This window comes from Vigna unguiculata, chromosome 6 (genome assembly GCF_037176805.1).
Source record: "Vigna unguiculata cultivar grain cowpea cultivar isolate G323 ecotype 2 chromosome 6, ASM3717680v1, whole genome shotgun sequence".
NCBI lineage: Eukaryota > Viridiplantae > Streptophyta > Magnoliopsida > Fabales > Fabaceae > Vigna > Vigna unguiculata.
In genome coordinates, this window is record NC_140797.1 from 25,054,505 (window position 1) to 25,072,866 (window position 18,362).

General features: G+C 33.2%; 1 pseudogene; it reads left to right on the forward strand.

Annotated features, from left to right (window-relative positions):
* The first annotated feature begins 134 nt into the window (after positions 1–134).
* Positions 135–17,367, forward strand: LOC114188389 (putative beta-glucosidase 41; annotated as a pseudogene).
* Positions 17,368–18,362: the final 995 nt, after the last annotated feature.

Genomic DNA, 18,362 nt, shown 5'->3' on the forward strand with positions numbered 1-18,362 from the left:
TAAAAATATAAAGAAGATTATATAAAAGATGTTGGTCATGTATAAGGATTGGCATGAAATGCTTCCTTTTGCTTTGCATGGATATTATACGTCAATACATACTTCAACTGGGGCAACACCTTTCTCTCTAGTATATGGAATGGAAGCAAGCAGTACTCCTCTTTGAGGTGGAAATCTCATCCTTGCGAGTATTAATGGAAACCCAATTAGAAGAAGCAGAATGGGTTCAAGCTAGACTTGACCAACTTAACCTCATTGTGGAAAAAAGGTTAACTACGGTGTGTCACAGACAATTATACCAAAGAAGAATGAAAAAACGTTTGGCAAAAAGATGCATCCCAGAGAGTTCCAAGAAGGCGATCTGGTTTTGAAAAAAATCTTACCTATACAAAAGGGACCATAGAGGCAAATGGACTCCAAATTTTGAAGGCTTGTATGTGGTGAAGAAAGCATTCTCTGGTGGGGCACTAATTCTCATAAGGATGGATGGGGAGGAGTTACCATTGCCAGTCAACTCTGATGCGGTTAAAAAAATTTTATGCATGATGATTCCATAATAGAGGATGCAACTAAGGATGGATGGGGAGGAGTTACCATTGCCAGTCAACGACATTGTTTTCAAGATTTTTGAAAGTGTCACACTGAGCTGGTAATTAAAAATATAGTAAAAATGTATATTTGTATCAAGAAAATATCATGGGTATATTCGCTAGATGCATACTAGCTCCTAAAGGGTGTCGTGGTGGCCAAAAGAAATACAATGTAAATATAAAAAAATGAGGAAAGGAAGGAAAAGTACGGGTTTTGTGCATCCATGCATTCATGCACCCTCATCACATCATACCATTTTTTTATCATCAAAACATATTTTGAAAAGTTCGAAAAGGAAAACAAGGGCCCACAGGGGCAGGTTTTCAGTTGGGGCTCACTTTACGTATTTTTCAAAAGGCATTCATGTTGTGTTTGTCTATGCTTAAATCAATATGCAGGTTTTTCTTTGGATGTAGACCCTCTCCTCGGGATTGGTCTAATCTTTTCAAAAAGAAATTATATTTGCAAAAAGTATACGTTTTTGGGATCGGGGCCCTCTACGTGGTAATGGTCGCCGAATCCTTTGGATGTAGATCCTCTCCTCGGGATTGGTCTAGACCGTTCTTAAAAAGAATTCAGCTCTGCCAAAAGTATATGTTTTTGGGATCGGGGCCCTTTACATGGTAATGGTCGCCGAATCCTTTAGATGTAAACCCTCTCCTCGAGATTGGTCTAATCTTTCTCAAAAGGTTAGTTTGGTGAAAAGTTTATGTTTTTGGATCGAAATTAGTGTTTTTATCTTTACTTATCTTTTATTACGATAATATGAAAAAGTCAAATTTCCAAATTATCAAGCAAAATCTAAGTAAAGAGGGATAGTTGTCAACACCCAATTTCGTCCGGCTAAATAAATAATAATAATTTGTTTTTTTCAAAAAGGTATAAAAAAAATAAAAAAAAATAATAAATAAGTTTTCTCTTTGGTTTTTTGCTTTGTCTAAATAATAATAATAACAAGATAAAAATAATAATAAATAAATAAATAAATAAAAGGAAAAAACTTTGTTTTAATCTTGTATGTATTTTCTTTTAAGGCTTTGTTTCTATTTTAGCCCAAAATGCTCTATACACCCACACCGTTTTTCTTGCAACTAATGGTAGCCCAAAATTTAATTTTCGCACCCCCACTCTATGCTTTGTCGTTTCTGCTCTAGATTAAGAAGTTAGTCTAATAATTAGAAATAGAATATGTTCTAATATTTAGAATTATTTACTCTGATTTTGTGCTCTGGTTTTTATGACACCTCCTTTTCCAGATGAGGAAAATATTAATATGTTTCTCAAGAATATATTTTTTGTAACTATAATTAATCTGTCCTGATCACGTTTGATTTTGTGCTCTGATTTTATGACACCTTTTTTTTTCAGATAGAAAAAGTAGTAATATAATTCAAAACAATATCTCTTTTACTATTTAAAATTAATTTTGCTTATCACGTTTGATTTTGTGCTCTGTTTTTTATATGATTTAATTCTCATTTTGTAATAATTTTAAGACTAGTTCTTGCCTTTTAAAACTCGTTGTACTTAAAGCAGACCTTTATTACGAGATTACATTAGATTTATAATGTTGTGTATATAAACCCATCAGAAAAAGAAGAATTAATGAATTTTCTCTCTCAAAAATTTCTAGAGCCCTCTCTCACTCTAAGCACACATTCTCTTTTAACCCTCACACATACAAAAACCCACTCACCATCAATCGCCACCCCCACGTGCTTCTTAGTGTTCCAACGCAACTATTGTAAGTCTGATCTCCCGTCCAGGTTCGCAAAATTAATTTTTTATTGTGTCATGCAATATTTCTCGTGATGTGTTTTTTATCTTGGTTGAATTTGATGTTTTCAGTATTTCTTTTGATATAAAAAAAAACATTATTGTCATGCTTTTAGTTGATTATAAAAAAAAACATTATTGGGGTTCATTAGTTTTATAATTAAGGTTTTGTTGATTGCTTTGGGTTGTGAACATTGTTGCATGAATAAGTGAGGGATATCATGTTTTGACATTGTATGAATATGTTGTGCCATTTTTTTTTCATGTTAAGGGTTGTAAAAATTTTTCATATTAAAATAATATGTTTAATCCTAAACGTTATTTCCTAATCTTTTATTTATTTATTTTCCTAATGTTTTCATAAATTGTGGATATGAAATAGTCAAATTTTGTTGGGTATCAATGTCTTATTTCGAAAGTTTTTTTTTTTAAAAGGAAGTAATAACAAATAATTTAAATACCCTTTTAACTTTTAAAATGTATAAGTGCTCATGTGACCACTCGCGTCAACTTAGTACTTAATACCTTCGCTTTTCTATAAGATTACTAAAACATACAAAATATTCAAATATTAAAAAAGAGTGATATCAATATCTTCGAACAAATTGTTTTCAGAAAGTCTTTTCATAAAGAACTACATGACCCTGATTCTCCATTATGAATGGAGATACGTAGGAGCAAGGAGTAATCCTTGTCGGGCCCAAAAAACAAAAAAATCTTTTTTGTTTCCTTTGTTTTTCTTTGTCATCTTTATTTATTTATTTATTTATTTATTAGTTCATTTATTAATTTATTAATTTTTTATTTTTTATTTCGTTTTATTTATTTATATTTTATTTCTTTTTTTTTTAAATAAGTATTTAAAGGAGACCACATCAATTTGTATTTTAATTAAAGGTACCATCTTAGGATGGGCGTTGTAGGGTGCTAACACCTTCCCTACGCGTAAGTAACTCCCGTACCCCCAGTCTCTGTTTTCGTAGACCTTGCTCTTTTTTATGGTTTTCCATAGTTTCGTATAATAACTATGGTGGCGACTCCAAACTCTATTTTTACAAAATTTCTTTTTTTTTTGGTTCTTCATCCCGTCGCGATTTCGGTTGTGATAGAACCAAACAAAGAGGGAATAAAATATTACAAGAGCCTCATTGATGCTTTGCTTGAAAAAGGTTACTGAGGAATTTATTTAGGGATTTGATCTTCAAACATATAAAAGAAAATAGCATTTGAGTTTTAGCTCCTTTTTTCAATCAGGAATTCAGCCTTTTGTTACATTATATCATTAGGATCTTCCACTAACGCTTGAAGATGAATATGAAGGATGGTTAAGCACACAAATCATGTAAGAACAATTTATTGATACCTGTAGTTGTTTTTTATGTTTTGAAATGTGTGATTGAATTTCATATTGACTTGTATTTACTTGCAGAAAAGATTTTGAGCATTATGCATACACATGCTTCGAAGCTGGAGACAGAGTTAAGCACTAGATTACCTTCAATGAGCCTCATAACTTTGCACTCCATGGTTATGATTTAGGAATTCAAGCATCAGGAAGATGTTCTCTGTTGGGTCATCTTCTATGTAAGAAGGGAAAATCATCCAGTGAGCCATACATTGTTGCTCACAACATTCTCTTATCTAATGTTGCTGCCTACAGAACCTACCAACTACATTTCAAGGTTCCAAACACACTCTTCTTACACAAAAATAAACTAAAACTCTTCTTAGATTCTTGAGATTGTAATAGTTAGGTTCATTTTAGTCCTTAATTTTACACAACTTTCACTTTAATAGCTAGCTTTACCACATTTTTTCAAGTGATACTAACCATGCAAATAAATTTTATTTTGGAACATGAGGAAAAATCAAAGATTAAAGGGAAAGTTTTGAATTTTAAGGATTTGGGATAAATTCTATATATCTCTTTTGATGTTATCATAAATGAAACTTTTAGATGCTTGTTTCATGTATGTTTTTGAAGAATTGCATTTCTTATCATTTTTTAATGGACATTCACTTTTTTCATGTTTTAAATAAAGGCTATTCAACTCAATTGTTTTTTTCATAAAAAAGAATTTTCTATAAAAAGAACTTACTTTTTCTATTTTTATATTTTAGCTTTTAATTTTCATACTTTTTCATTTAAGCTTTAGCTAACATGACGTTTTTAAATAAAATAATGGATATCCTGTATTAAAACACAAGGATATAAGCGTTTATTTAAAAATTAGAAAAATGTAAATATTACTTCATTAAGAATATAATTAATAGATGTTTATTTTAAAATTAAAGGATGTAAATATCATCAATATATCATCATTAGATATAAGTGCAATCTTTACTAGCTACTGATGAAGGATTGACCCCAACCAAGGATGGAGGCACATGCTTAAGAAGACTAAACATGTTTAGAAAAGAAGTTCACTAATCCTTCATCCCTTTCATTTGTATTTGTTATTTTTGATTCCCAAAGTTGACTTAGTTGAATCAACTTTAGTTGACTTGTTGACCTTTGACTAGGTTTGACTTGTTGACTATAGTTGACTTGACTTAAGCCAACATGCTAATCTATGTTTATTTGCTTTGTAGGTTAATTAGGAGTAAGAAAGCAATGCTAGGTGATGTATGGTGATTGGGGAGCATAAATGATGTGGAGGAGAGAGTAAAGCAAAGGCATAAAGCATAAAGTAAAAGGCATGAAGCAAGTGTACCTATGTACCTTTGGTCTCCTTTGTTTTTAGCACACTTTGGCCACTTTTTGGAGACATATGAGACACATTCTTTGTCTCTTTTTGTGCTAGAACGAAATTATCCTTGCACACACCATAGTTAGGTCTTTTGTCTCTCATTTTTGTAACCTTATTTGACCTAGTTTCTAGAAGCTAGGGTTAGGTTTTTGTAGAGACATCCTTAGGTATCTTTTATTTGCTTAGAGGCTGATGAAGGATTGAGCCCAACCAAGGATGAAGGCACATGCTTAAGAAGACTAAGCATGTTTAAAAAGGAAGTTCACTAATCCTTCATCCCTTTCATTTGTGTTTGTTATTTTTGATTCCCTAAGTTGACTTAGTTGAATCAACTTTAGTTGACTTGTTGACCTTTGACTAGGTTTGAATTGTTCACTATAGTTGACTTGACTTAAGCCAACATGCTAATCTATGTTTATTTGCTTTGTAGGTTAATTAGGAGTAAGAAAGCAATGCTAGGTGGCGCATGGTGATTGAGGAGCATAAATGATGTGGAAGAGAGAGTAAAGCAAAGGCATAAAGCATAAAGTAAAAGGCATGAAGCCTAGCCTTGTAGTGGCGTGTTTCTAACATTTTTACCATTCCTTTCCTTTTCATTTTATGTTTTCTTCTTCCTTTAATTGTTCTTGGTTTTCTATGGTTTATGTGCTTTCCATTTCCTTTTTGTTTTGAATCAATCCATCATCTTCTTCTCTTGAGCTTTGTGAAAGGAACCTTCACATCTAGATAGCTTGCTATCTTAATGTCCAGTGGGGATTTCACTTAGCTTTCTTAATCAACTCACACCATATTCAATAATCTTAAAAACAAACAAGATAATCCTTCATCATTTGGTATCTAGAGCCTAGGTTATCTTGAATATGGTGTTTTTCATGTTCTAACCTTGTCTTGTGTAGCTATCTTTGAATGGTCCACATAAAAACAATGTTGGCAGAAACTGTTCACGATTTTAAAAGATTAAACTGTACCTGCTCAGTGGTCCAAAAATTACGTTCTTGATGTCAAAAGAAGGCTCTGTGAGTCTAGTTTCTAACAAAAAAAGAACCGATGCATTTGGAGTTTTGTGGAGAGAGTTATGATTGAAATAGTGAGCAAATGTCAGAGCTGCCGAGATCACCGCGAATCAACGTTTTTCAGGTTATGTTGGGCAGTTTTGGCTACTGTTTTTGTTACTCTTCTTACTCCTAAATGTGGTTGGATAACATGTCTTTGGATGCTTAGTCTTTGAGCCTCAAATCCATGAGTTTAAATGCATGATAGCTACATGTTTGTGTCTTTGTGTATGTCATGTTGAGTCTTTAAATGTGTCTAACTTTTGCTTGAGTCATATGTCATATGCTTCTTTGAGTTTTCTTATTCTTGTTTCTAAGTATTTGAGCTATTGCATGAGATCTATGCCTTTTGTTGTAGCATGCTCCTTGAAATTGATTTTGACCTAATTTTTAAGGAACTAAGTGTTCAAGACACCCTAAAATATCCTTCTCATCATCTTAAGTACCTAGTTTTGAAAAGAAAAATTATTTTCATGACCAAAAACAGTTTGGAAGAGAGCTAATGTGTTGCTTGGTGAATCCATTTGGCCATTTTTACTAGGTGTTATGCTACCAAATTTTATACTTGGATTTTGGGTTATATTGGCAAATTAGTTCCATGCTTTAACTTGGTTATGATCTTTCTTGGTGTATGCATAATTTGAGGTATAATCTTGGCTTGTTCAAATGCTTTCCATAGAGTCTATAAAAGTGTTTTTCATTGCTTTAGTCTTGTTCAAGTTTTGTCTTTAAAAAAAAATTTCCTTAGAAGTTAAACTTTCTTGTTTTTGTGTTTTTCTTACTTGTCACTAGGTGTTCTTTGTTTTATCTTAGTAGTTTTCTTTTCTTGAAACTCTTGGGATGTTGTGGCCGAATCACTTGTATTGCATTTGAAAGGTTTTGCACAAGTTTTTAAAAGTGTTTGCTTCACTCCTTTGGTGGATTTTGAGTGCTAGCCTTGCCTTGTTACTTTGGGAGAGTGATCTAAACACTTGGGTTACATTTTGGGTTGGATTTGGTCTCGGTTTTCATGTTTTCTAACCTCTAATCCATTTATTTTGTCTCGGATTTGAGTGTTTTTGTTGTAGGAATCATGGCAAGTTCATCAAATGCACCTACATCAAACAAAAACAATACATTGATGAGATTGCTTCGGGATTTGGAGTTGTCTAGGAAGGAGGCCTTTGAACTATTGAGAAAAGAAAAGGAGCAAAGTGACATAAGAATCCAAGAGCACATTCAAAGGCTTGAAGCTAGGGAAAAAGAAAGAGAGCCTAGGAAAAGAGGGCATTCTAGGCGCAACCCATCACAAGAGAAGCAAACTCCAAAGATTCCTAAGTTCTATGGTGGAAGTGATCCCAAAATCTTCCTTGATTGGGAAGCTAAAGTTGATCAAATTTTCATTGAAAATCATGTAAAGGATCAAACACAAGTTGATCTAGTAGTTTTAGGATTTTTGGAGTACGCCAATACTTGGTGGCATAAAGTTTGTAAGAATTATGACCAAGGGCCACCCGCGGCTTCTTGGATGGACATTAAAAATTTGATGCGCGCTAGATTTGTTCCTTCCTACTATAGGAGGGAGACTCTTTTGAAGCTCCAAAGGCTTCAACAAGGGTCCATGTGTGTGGATGAATATTACAAGTTAATGGAGTCCATGCTTCTAAAAGTAGGACTCCAATTTGAAAGTGAAGAGGAAAAGGTAGCTAGATTTGTGAGTGGGTTAAGGAGGGACATACAAGATTTAGTAGAGTTATATGAGTACTCCTCTCTTGACAAAGTTTTACATTTGGCCATCAAAGTTGAAACTCAATTGCAAAAGAAAGAAGAGGCCAAGAGGAGTGGTTCATACAATGACTACTATTCTAGTACTTGGAAAGATAAAGAAAGAAAACATGATAAATCACCACTCAAGAGTTCCAAAGACCCACCTCCTAGGACTAATTCGTCTAGGCCTTCTAATGAAACTCCTAATTCTTCTCAAGGTACAAGGACAAGTTCTATAAAATGTTTTAAGTGTTTGGGATATGGGCACATAGCTTCAAATTGTCCCACCAAAAGAACCATGGCCTTAAACCTCAAAAAAGAAGTAGAGAGTGAACATTCTTCTCCCCCTTCCCCCAAAAGTACTTCTTCCCACACTTCTTCTTCAAGTGAAAGGATTAAACCCCTTGAAGGTGGATTGTTAATGATAAGGCACCAACTAAGACAAGTTTCCAAGGAACTTGACCCTTCTCAAAGACAAAACCTTTTTCATTCAAGGTGTCATATCAAAGACAAACTATGTCCCCTCCTCATAGATAATGGAAGTTGTGTAAATGTGGCTAGCACAAAGGTTGTGGACAAGCTTGGCTTGAAAACTATCCCTCATACCAAGCCCTACAAGCTATCATGGCTTAAGAAAGAAGACATTAAAGTAACTCAACAAGTCCTCATTAACTTTTCAATTGGAAATTTTAAAGATGAGGTGTTATGTGATGTTGTGCCTATGGAAGAAACTCATATTTTGTTAGGTAGGCCATGGCAATTTGATAGAAAAGTCTTTTATGATGGCCATGCTAACACCTATGCTTTCTCCTTCCAAGGCAAGAAGTTCACACTCCTACCTCTCTCACCCAATCAAGCAAATGAGGACCAAAATAAAGTGAAAGATAAAAGAAAAGATGAAAAAGAAAAAGAGCAAGTTACCTCCAAAGTGTTACTTGCCTCTAAAAAAATATTTTCAAAGCAAGATGGATATCACCATTCTTTCTTCTCTTGCAAGGCTCAAAAGGAAGACCCAAAGCGCAAGCATGAGAAGAAGAGTGGTCTAGAAAAGAGGGATGGCCTAACCAAAGCTAGGGGTAGTACCCTTAGAAAAGATGGAACAAGAGCTCATAAAAGGGAGGCGCAAAACCTCCCCCAAATCAAGTCAAGCTCCATCTACAAAGGCTTAAAGAATTTGTGGTCAAATTCTCTCCAAGAAAGGGAGGATGATGAAGGATTGACCCCAACCAAGGATGAAGGCACATGCTTAAGAAGACTAAGCATGTTTAAAAAGGAAGTTCACTAATCCTTCGTCCCTTTCATTTGTGTTTGTTATTTTTGATTCCCTAAGTTGACTTAGTTGAATCAACTTTAGTTGACTTGTTGACCTTTGACTAGGTTTGACTTGTTCACTATAGTTGACTTGACTTAAGCCAACATGCTAATCTATGTTTATTTGCTTTGTAGGTTAATTAGGAGTAAAAAAGCAATGCTAGGTGGCCCATGGTGATTGGGGAGCATAAATGATGTGAAAGAGAGAGTAAAGCAAAGGCATAAAGCATAAAGTAAAAGGCATGAAGCAAGTGTACCTATGTACCTTTGGTCTCCTTTGTTTTTAGCACACTTTGACCACTTTTTGGAGACATATGAGACACATTCTTTGTCTCCTTTTGTGCTAGAACGAAATTAGCCTTGCACACACCATAATTAGCTCTTTTGTCTCTCATTTTTGTAACCTTATTTGACCTAGTTTCTAGAAGCTAGGGTTAGGTTTTTGTAGAGACATCCTTAGGTATCTTTTATTTGCTTAGAGGCCCCTAAACTCTTCTATATAAGGGGTGCTCCTAGACATGTAAAAGGGTTGAACATTTTGAAGTAAAAACACTCTTGTGTCTCAACCATTTGTGAGAGTTTCCTCCCTAGGGAGTGAATACTTTTAAGCCTTATCTTGCATAGCAAGTGGCGGCACACATCCACTCATCTTCAAGGTTGTCATGGCTTCTAGCCTAGCCTTGTAGTGGCGTGCTTCTCACATTTTTACCATTTCTTTCCTTTTCATTTTATGGTTTCTTCTTCCTTTAATTGTTCTTTGTTTTCTATGATTTATGTGCTTTCCATTTCTTTTTTGTTTTGAATCAATCCATCATCTTCTTCTCTTGAGCTTTGTGAAAGGAACCTTCACATCTAGATAGCTTGCTATCTTAATGTCCAGTGGGGTTTTCACTTAGCTTTCTTAATCAACTCACACCATATTCAATAATCTTAAAAAGGAACAAGATAATCCTTCATCAGAGGCCCCTAAACTCTTCTATATAAGGGGTGCTCCTAGACATGTAAAAAGGTTAAACATTTTGAAGTAAAAACACTCTTTTGTCTCAACCATTTGTGAGAGTTTCCTCCCTTGGGAGTGAATACTTTTAAGCCTTATCTTGCATAGCAAGTGGCGGCACACATCCACTCATCTTCAAGGTTGTCATGGGTTCTAGCCTAGCCTTGTAGTGGCGTGCTTCTCACATTTTTACCATTTCTTTCCTTTCCATTTTATGTTTTCTTCTTCCTTTAATTGTTCTTGGTTTTCTATGGTTTATGTGCTTTCCATTTCCTTTTTGTTTTGAATCAATCCATCATCTTCTTCTCTTGAGCTTTGTGAAAGGAACCTTCACATCTAGATAGCTTGCTATCTTAATGTCCAGTGGGGATTTCACTTAGCTTTCTTAATCAACTCACACCATATTCAATAATCTTAAAAAGGAACAAGATAATTCTTCATCATTTGGTATCTAGAGCCTAGGTTATCTTGAATATGGTGTTTTTCATGTCCTAACCTTTTCTTGTTGTAGCTATCTTTGTATGGTTCAAATCCACTTCCATTGCACACAAAAACACTACAAAAAAAGAGTTATTTTGTGGAGGTTTATTTTTCAATTTGCGGAGGTTTTTACCCTCTGCGAATCATTTTGTGGAGGTTTTCTACACCTCCACGGTTAAAGTCGCCACAAGCTATTTGTGAAGGTTTTGAGTGACCCCTGGTATCCGAGTTATATTGTAGAAGTTTTTTTGTGGAGGGTTTTAACCTCTTATATTGATGACTATTATTTTGTGGAGGTTTTAAACCTCCTTTGTTTACAACTATTTTATTTTAGGAATTTAAAACCTTTATCTCTATTATTTATTAAAATAATAGTTTGCTTTATATAAATATTTGTTAGAAATTTATAATATTAAAATTAAATTAAATTATATTACAACATGAATATAATTTTTCGTTTAAGGATAAGAATCTATTTCATCTATGGATATTTTTCATTTTTATATTTTTATATTAGGTTATTCCAACGTTCATCATCTTATGCAAACACACTTTATATAGAATGAGTGAGAGAATACGACGCTTAATCCACATTTTTATTACATCAGAAAGTGCAATTGTACACAAGATACATAATAAATCCTATATAATGAACAAACTATTACTACTAGTCACACTTTTCTTGTAGCTACCAAAAGGTATTTACATTGCCCCTTGTTCATGCCTTAGAGTCACAACCGCATAAACTCATCGCTCTATTAATGCATCACACCATATTGTATTTGAAGATGGATCTAGTACTCTATGGATGCAAGAACTGTTGACCCCTCCACCTGAAAATTCATTCAAGTTCATTTATTGAGAGAGCAAGATTCAAGAAATAAACAGTACAAACTAACTTGTCCAATGAGAAACGTTTAAGCTTTATAACCTTTATTTAATCTAAATCATCGCCGTTGAGATTGCCATTAAGGTAGTTCTAAAAGGGATTGCGCCTAAGATAAACTAAAAGAGACCACAATCTAGTAGTATATAATTAACATTTTCTAATCTCCTACATATTTTTCTAACTGCAATAAGCAATAAATTCACTATAAATTAGGACAGAAAAACCATTAGAAGGAATATGGTTTCTCAGGACAGGGCATACATATTAAATAGATGAATATCCATTAAAAAGTTATAGAAAAGAAAGTATGAGAGACTTTTATAAAAGGCTTCAAGTGCTTCAAAAGATAAAATAAAAATAATGCATCTTTACGTATAGGATTTTTAATATTTTATGATTTTTTTAGTATTTTAACAATAAAATCACAGAGGACGTAGATTTTGGAAAAGGAAGGACATACCATTTTTAGCCTGTTTATAAACCTTTTGATAAAGAAAAAATAAATCAAGGTTAGAGAGAATAGAAGCATTCAAGTGTGATTTACAGAGATATTTTCCCTTAAATCTAGATGACCAATAGGAGGCCTCCGCAGACTACCCCTTTCCATTTTCATTTCAACATGAAAATAATTTCTTTAATTACAAATAAGATATGGCTAGTTTAATTATAGAACTCAATATTAGTTAGTTCTATATTTAGAACATCAATACTAATAGTGGAATTAATAAATGACCAATCCAATGTTGTAGCTAGCAGAAGGATTAAGAGCCAAGAATTCCACACGTTCAACAACTTCTTATGATTACAAATCTTCCTGAATTCGGGGTAAAAGAACAATAACTATATAGTAAAATGCACATCTTCAATTATTTAAAGACTTATTTAAAGTGTTTCAGAGTTAAAAGTATTTCAGTCACTCACCTAAGGGGATTAAATCTAATCTTTTTTCTCCATGTATGGTCATAGCATTGGCAATCATATCAGATGCAATAAATTCAGAGGCTAGTGCATTAACCTATAACGAAATGTTGATTTTAAGTAACCCTGTCAACCAATAATAAACTTGCCTTTTGACTATTGGCTCAAAGATTTTACAGTGATGTTTCTGCTAGCATATTCCTTGAAAACAGTTTTTTATGAGGTCAATTACCCTGCCTTTACAGCACTGTAGTTGGCTTGTCCAACATTGCCAACCTAACCAATAACAAATGTAATGTTCACTATCCTTCCCTGCAAAAGTAACAGGAAACTATAATATCATATTCCAACATCTGGTATTTACATAGACAATGTTGTTAGCATAGCATATAAACATAATAAAACACAAACCGATGAATCAAGAAAAAATAAGTCAACTAAATGGCGAAAGCGTTCTATTATGGTAGCGCTCTCCTTTTTCATCACCATAATCTTTGCTGCTACCTGTAAAAAACCAAACCTGTAAAAAATAAATAGCTATACTTGATTTAACTACAAGAACTTAAAAAAAAAACCTGTAAGATTCAGAACAATAATATCCTGCCACTGAGATTTCTTCATTCTTATCAACATCATCTCGTGTAATTCCTGAACCCATAATATTTTATATAATAAATCTGAAATTAAAGTAAATAAATAAGTGGCAGCATAATTTATCCAAGTTACTTGCATTATTCAGTAATACATCAACAGTTCCCCACGCATCAACTGCCGACAATTGCATGAACGAATAATTTCATAAGCAATTGCATGTACAAATAAATTCATCAATCTAATGAATACAAATTGAGGAGTGCAGAAACAGTTCCAATCAAGATAAAACCCATTAAAGCTTGTAGAGTCTTGACAAGCCAATCTGAAATTCAATAAATGGATAAAAATTACAAATTACCCTAATTAAAAAATTGAGGTTGAGAACTTACAAGCTGTGAAAGGGGAAAATATTCTGAAGCTCAAAATGTTGATAAAGTAGTTTTCCCCTGTAATGTGTGAATAATGTCATAAAGAGAGCACAGGATGAGAAAAAATTCTAAAAAACAAATACATCCCAAACTCTTGTGACATTTATAAATTGCATCAAGTAATAATCACTTTTTTCCTCCCAAAGCCCTGAAGTTGTTTCAACTACAAATTATTCTAAATGAAATGCAAACTGCAATCAAACATTTCCTACCTTGAAGACATTGAAAAATTCAAGCACTACGAGCAGTAGGAGACAAGAAATGGCGAACAAGTAGTAGAAGAAAAACTAACCAAAACACCTAGGTTTGATGACGAGAACGATCGATCCTTGAGGACGGTGACGAAGATGAAGTAACCAGAATGTTTACGTTTAATGATGACATCGATCGAACACCTAGTTTTGATTACGAGAATGATCGAGTGCTTAAGCAAAATAAAAACGAAAACAAAATTGAAAATGTGCCTGAGGTTTCTTCAAGTTTTCAAATTTGGAGGAAAAAGGGAAAGTGAGTGTAAAGTGTTGGAGGGAAAGGCTGAAAAAAGAAATGAAGGGAGAATAAAATATGAATTATAATTAGCGGAAGTGATAGACCGCTTAAAAATGAATTAAAACCTCTACCATTATTAGCTTTTAAACAACTTATCATAATCATTTCAAATAATGTTAATTTGTGGAGGATTTTTATAACCTCCATAAAATAACTCCCACTTATTAACAATTTTTTTTAGTGAAATAATGCTGGCAGAAACTGTTCACGATTTTAAAAGATTAAACTGCACCTGCTCAGTGATCCAAAAATTACGTTCTTGATGTCAAAAGAAAGCTCTGTTAGTCTAGTTTCTAACAAAAAAAGAACCAATGCATTTGAAGTTTTGTGGAGAGAGTTATGATTGAAATAGTGAGCAAAGGTCAGAGTTGCCGAGATCACCGCGAATCAACGTTTTTCAGGTTATGTTGGGCAGTTTTGGCTACTATTTTTGTTACTCTTCTTACTCCTAAATGTGGTTGGATAACATGTCTTTGGATGCTTAGTCTTTGAGACTCAAATCCGTGAGTTTAAATGCATGATAGCTACATGTTTGTGTCTTTGTGTATGTCATGTTGAGTCTTTAAATGTGTCTAACTTTTGCTTGAGTCATATGTCATATGCTTCTTTGAGTTTTCTTATTCTTGTTTCTAAGTATTTGAGCTATAGCATGAGATCTATGCCTTTTGTTGTAGCATGCTCCTTGAAATTGATTTTGACCTAATTTTAAAGGAACTAAGTGTTCAAGACATCCTAAAATATCCTTCTCATCATCTTAAGTACCTAGTTTTGAAAAGAAAAATTATTTTGATGACCAAAAACAGTTTGGCTGAGAGCTAATGTGTTGCTTGGTGAATCCATTTGGCCATTTTTACTAGGTGTTATGCTACCAAATTTTATACTTGGATTTTGGGTGATATTGGTACCAAATGATGAAGGATTATCTTGTTCCTTTTTAAGATTATTGAATATGGTGTGAGTTGATTAAGAAAGCTAAGTGAAATCCCCACTGGACATTAAGATAGCAAGCTATCTAGATGTGAAAGTTCCTTTCACAAAGCTCAAGAGAAGAAGATGATGGATTGATTCAAAACAAAAAGGAAATGGAAAGTACATAAACCATAGAAAACCAAGAACAATTAAAGGAAGAAGAAAACACAAAATGGAAAGGAAAGAAATGGTAAAAATGTGAGAAGCACGCCACTACAAGGCTAGGCTAGAAGCCATGACAACCTTGAAGATGAGTGGATGTGTGCCGCCACTTGCTATGCAAGATAAGGCTTAAAAGTATTCACTCCCAAGGGAGGAAACTCTCACAAATGGTTGAGACAAAAGAGTGTTTTTACTTCAAAATGTTCAACCCTTTTACATGTCTAGGAGCACCCCTTATATAGAAGAGTTTAGGGGCCTCTAAGCAAATAAAGGATACCTAAGGATGTCTCTACAAAAACCTAACCCTAGCTTCTAGAAACTAGGTCAGATAAGGTTACAAAAATGAGACAAAAGACCTAACTATGGTGTGTGCAAGGATAATTTCGTTCTAGCACAAAAGGAGACAAAGAATGTGTCTCATATGTCTCCAAAAAGTGGCCAAAGTGTGCTAAAAACAAAGGAGACCAAAGGTACATAGGTACACTTGCTTCATGCCTTTTACTTTATGCTTTATGCCTTTGCTTTACTCTCTCCTCCACATCATTTATGCTCCCCAATCACCATACATCACCTAGCATTGCTTTCTTACTCCTAATTAACCTACAAAGCAAATAAATATAGATTAGCATGTTGGCTTAAGTCAAGTCAACTATAGTCAACAAGTCAAACCTAGTCAAAGGTCAACAAGTCAACTAAAGTTGATTCAACTAAGTCAACTTTGGGAATCAAAAATAACAAATACAAATGAAAGGGATGAAGGATTAGTGAACTTCCTTTCTAAACATGTTTAGTCTTCTTAAGCATGTGCCTCCATCCTTGGTTGGGGTCAATCCTTTCTAAACATGTTTAGTCTTCTTAAGATTTACATATCAGGGTGCAGGTTTACTTGATCAAACTATCATTAAAAAGTTTACTACAGAAAAGCTAAAAGTATCAATAATAATTTTCTCTTTTATTTGGATGGAGCATTCAGGAAGAATAAGGAGGTCAAATAGGAATAACACTGGATGTTATATGGTATAAACCAATAACAGAACTTGATGAAGAAAAAGATGCAGCATCAAGAGCTATGGATTTCTCACTTGGATGGTAATCTTTCGTGTGGTATAATGATTCTCAGAAAAATTTATAGCTTAGTGAAAACAACTAAGAACTCATCTTCCACAAACACCAATGTTAATCAGGTTCCTTGATCCATTTTTTTTTTGGAAAATACCCTCTTTGGATGAAGAAACTTGTAGGTGAGAGATTAACAGAGATTTCTTCTGCAACCTCAAAATTCCTAATCTTTGGATTGTATTGGCATAAACCACTACACCTAAGTATATACTCGTAACGGTAGGACTAGGATTCATAAACTGGTTATGGAAGATGCTATTTCTGATGCTACAGTCATTACAACCGGTAAGCTATTAATGTTGATCATGATCCCATTTTTTCAGGCAGCTTCAAGTTGGTTGCACATTGTCCCATGGGGCATTAGAAAGTTGGTGAAACATGTGAAAGACAAATATGGGGACACACCAGTAATTATAATAGAGAATGGTCAGTACTTAGTAGTTTTATGGTTGGTAAACTATCGAAATTACTTAGTTAGACAGATGGAGAAGAAAGGATAAAACAAAATTTATCACTGAATTGATAATATATTGGTATCTTTGAATATTCATGAAACCTATAGTACTAACCTTATGATAAGAGAAGAAGAAATTAGGTAAGTGATCTCACAAAAAAATAATCTTAGAGAACAATAAGATATTCATGAAATCTAACTAATCTAATCTTAATTATCAATAATCATGAAATTTTTAATACCTATTAGTTTGTGATGGCAGGAATGGATGACCCAAGCAAACCCTTTATGACCTTACAGAAGGCCTTAAAAGATGACAAAAGGATAAGATACCACAGAGACAATCTTTCAAATTTGTCTGCTGTTATAAGGTACATTATTGGAAGTTTTTGAGTTCGTGCTTATGGGTTTATAACACTACTTTGTTAGCCATCTTAATTCTGACATAATATGAATTCAATATAAGGAAGATGATTGCAATATTCGAGGTTACTTTATATGGTCATTGCTTGACAATGGGAGTGGAACATGGGATACACTTTACGGTTTGGACTATACTATGTTGATTTCAAGATTCTTTGAATCATAAAATGTAAAATGCTTCAGTGAATCATAAAATATTTTTTTATGATTTAATTCTTATTAGACTTGCTACCATTTGAATTAATATTTGTATTAATTATTTATTTTGAAGTGGCCTTGAAGTTTTTGCTTATTTGTATTGATTGGTACCAAAATGTTAAGCAATAAATAGGAAATTCTATAGAATAAGGTACTTTTTGTACTTAAATAATTAACTATACAAATCAATTATCAAGAAAGTACAACTTTAGTATTATAACAATATCAAGAAAGTACAACTTAATTATCAATAAGGCATTACCAGGAGTTTTTGGAACCCCATGCATTATTGGGGTTTTCAAAACTCCAGGCATTAATGGGGGTTTTCGGAACCCCAGGTATTAACGGGGGTTTTTGAAACCCCGGGTATTAACGGGGGTTTGTGAAACCCCTGGTAAGTTGCACTACTTCCAGGATTATTTAAAGCCCCAGGTAATCCGTTAACCACACTTGCTCTTCTAGGGAAATTTCAAACTCCTGGTAAAATCATTAGTGGGGTTAAAACCCCTAGAAACGCCAAATATAACCCCGCTAAAACAATTATTTTTGTAGTGTTAGTTTATAATTCCAATGCACTTATTCTATTTTTATTTTTAAAGAATAAATATAAAATTATAAATTTTATATCTTAGTCTACTTTTTTATAACAAGAAATTAAACTTTATAATAATTTAAATATATTAATAATATTTAAATATAAATTTGTGTTAAATTATAAAATTAATATAATAATTGATCAGTAATACATAATAATATAATATATTATAATTATAGTTTTAAATTATATATTATATTAAACTGAGGTGTGAATGCACGACTCTTAAAATAAAATAATGTTGTCATATTATTTTTATTTTATTTATCTAATATGCTTCTATATAACAAAAACAGTTTTAGAAAAGAAATATGAAATTAAGGCAGATTTGTTTCTAATAATAAAATTAATCTCCTTGGTT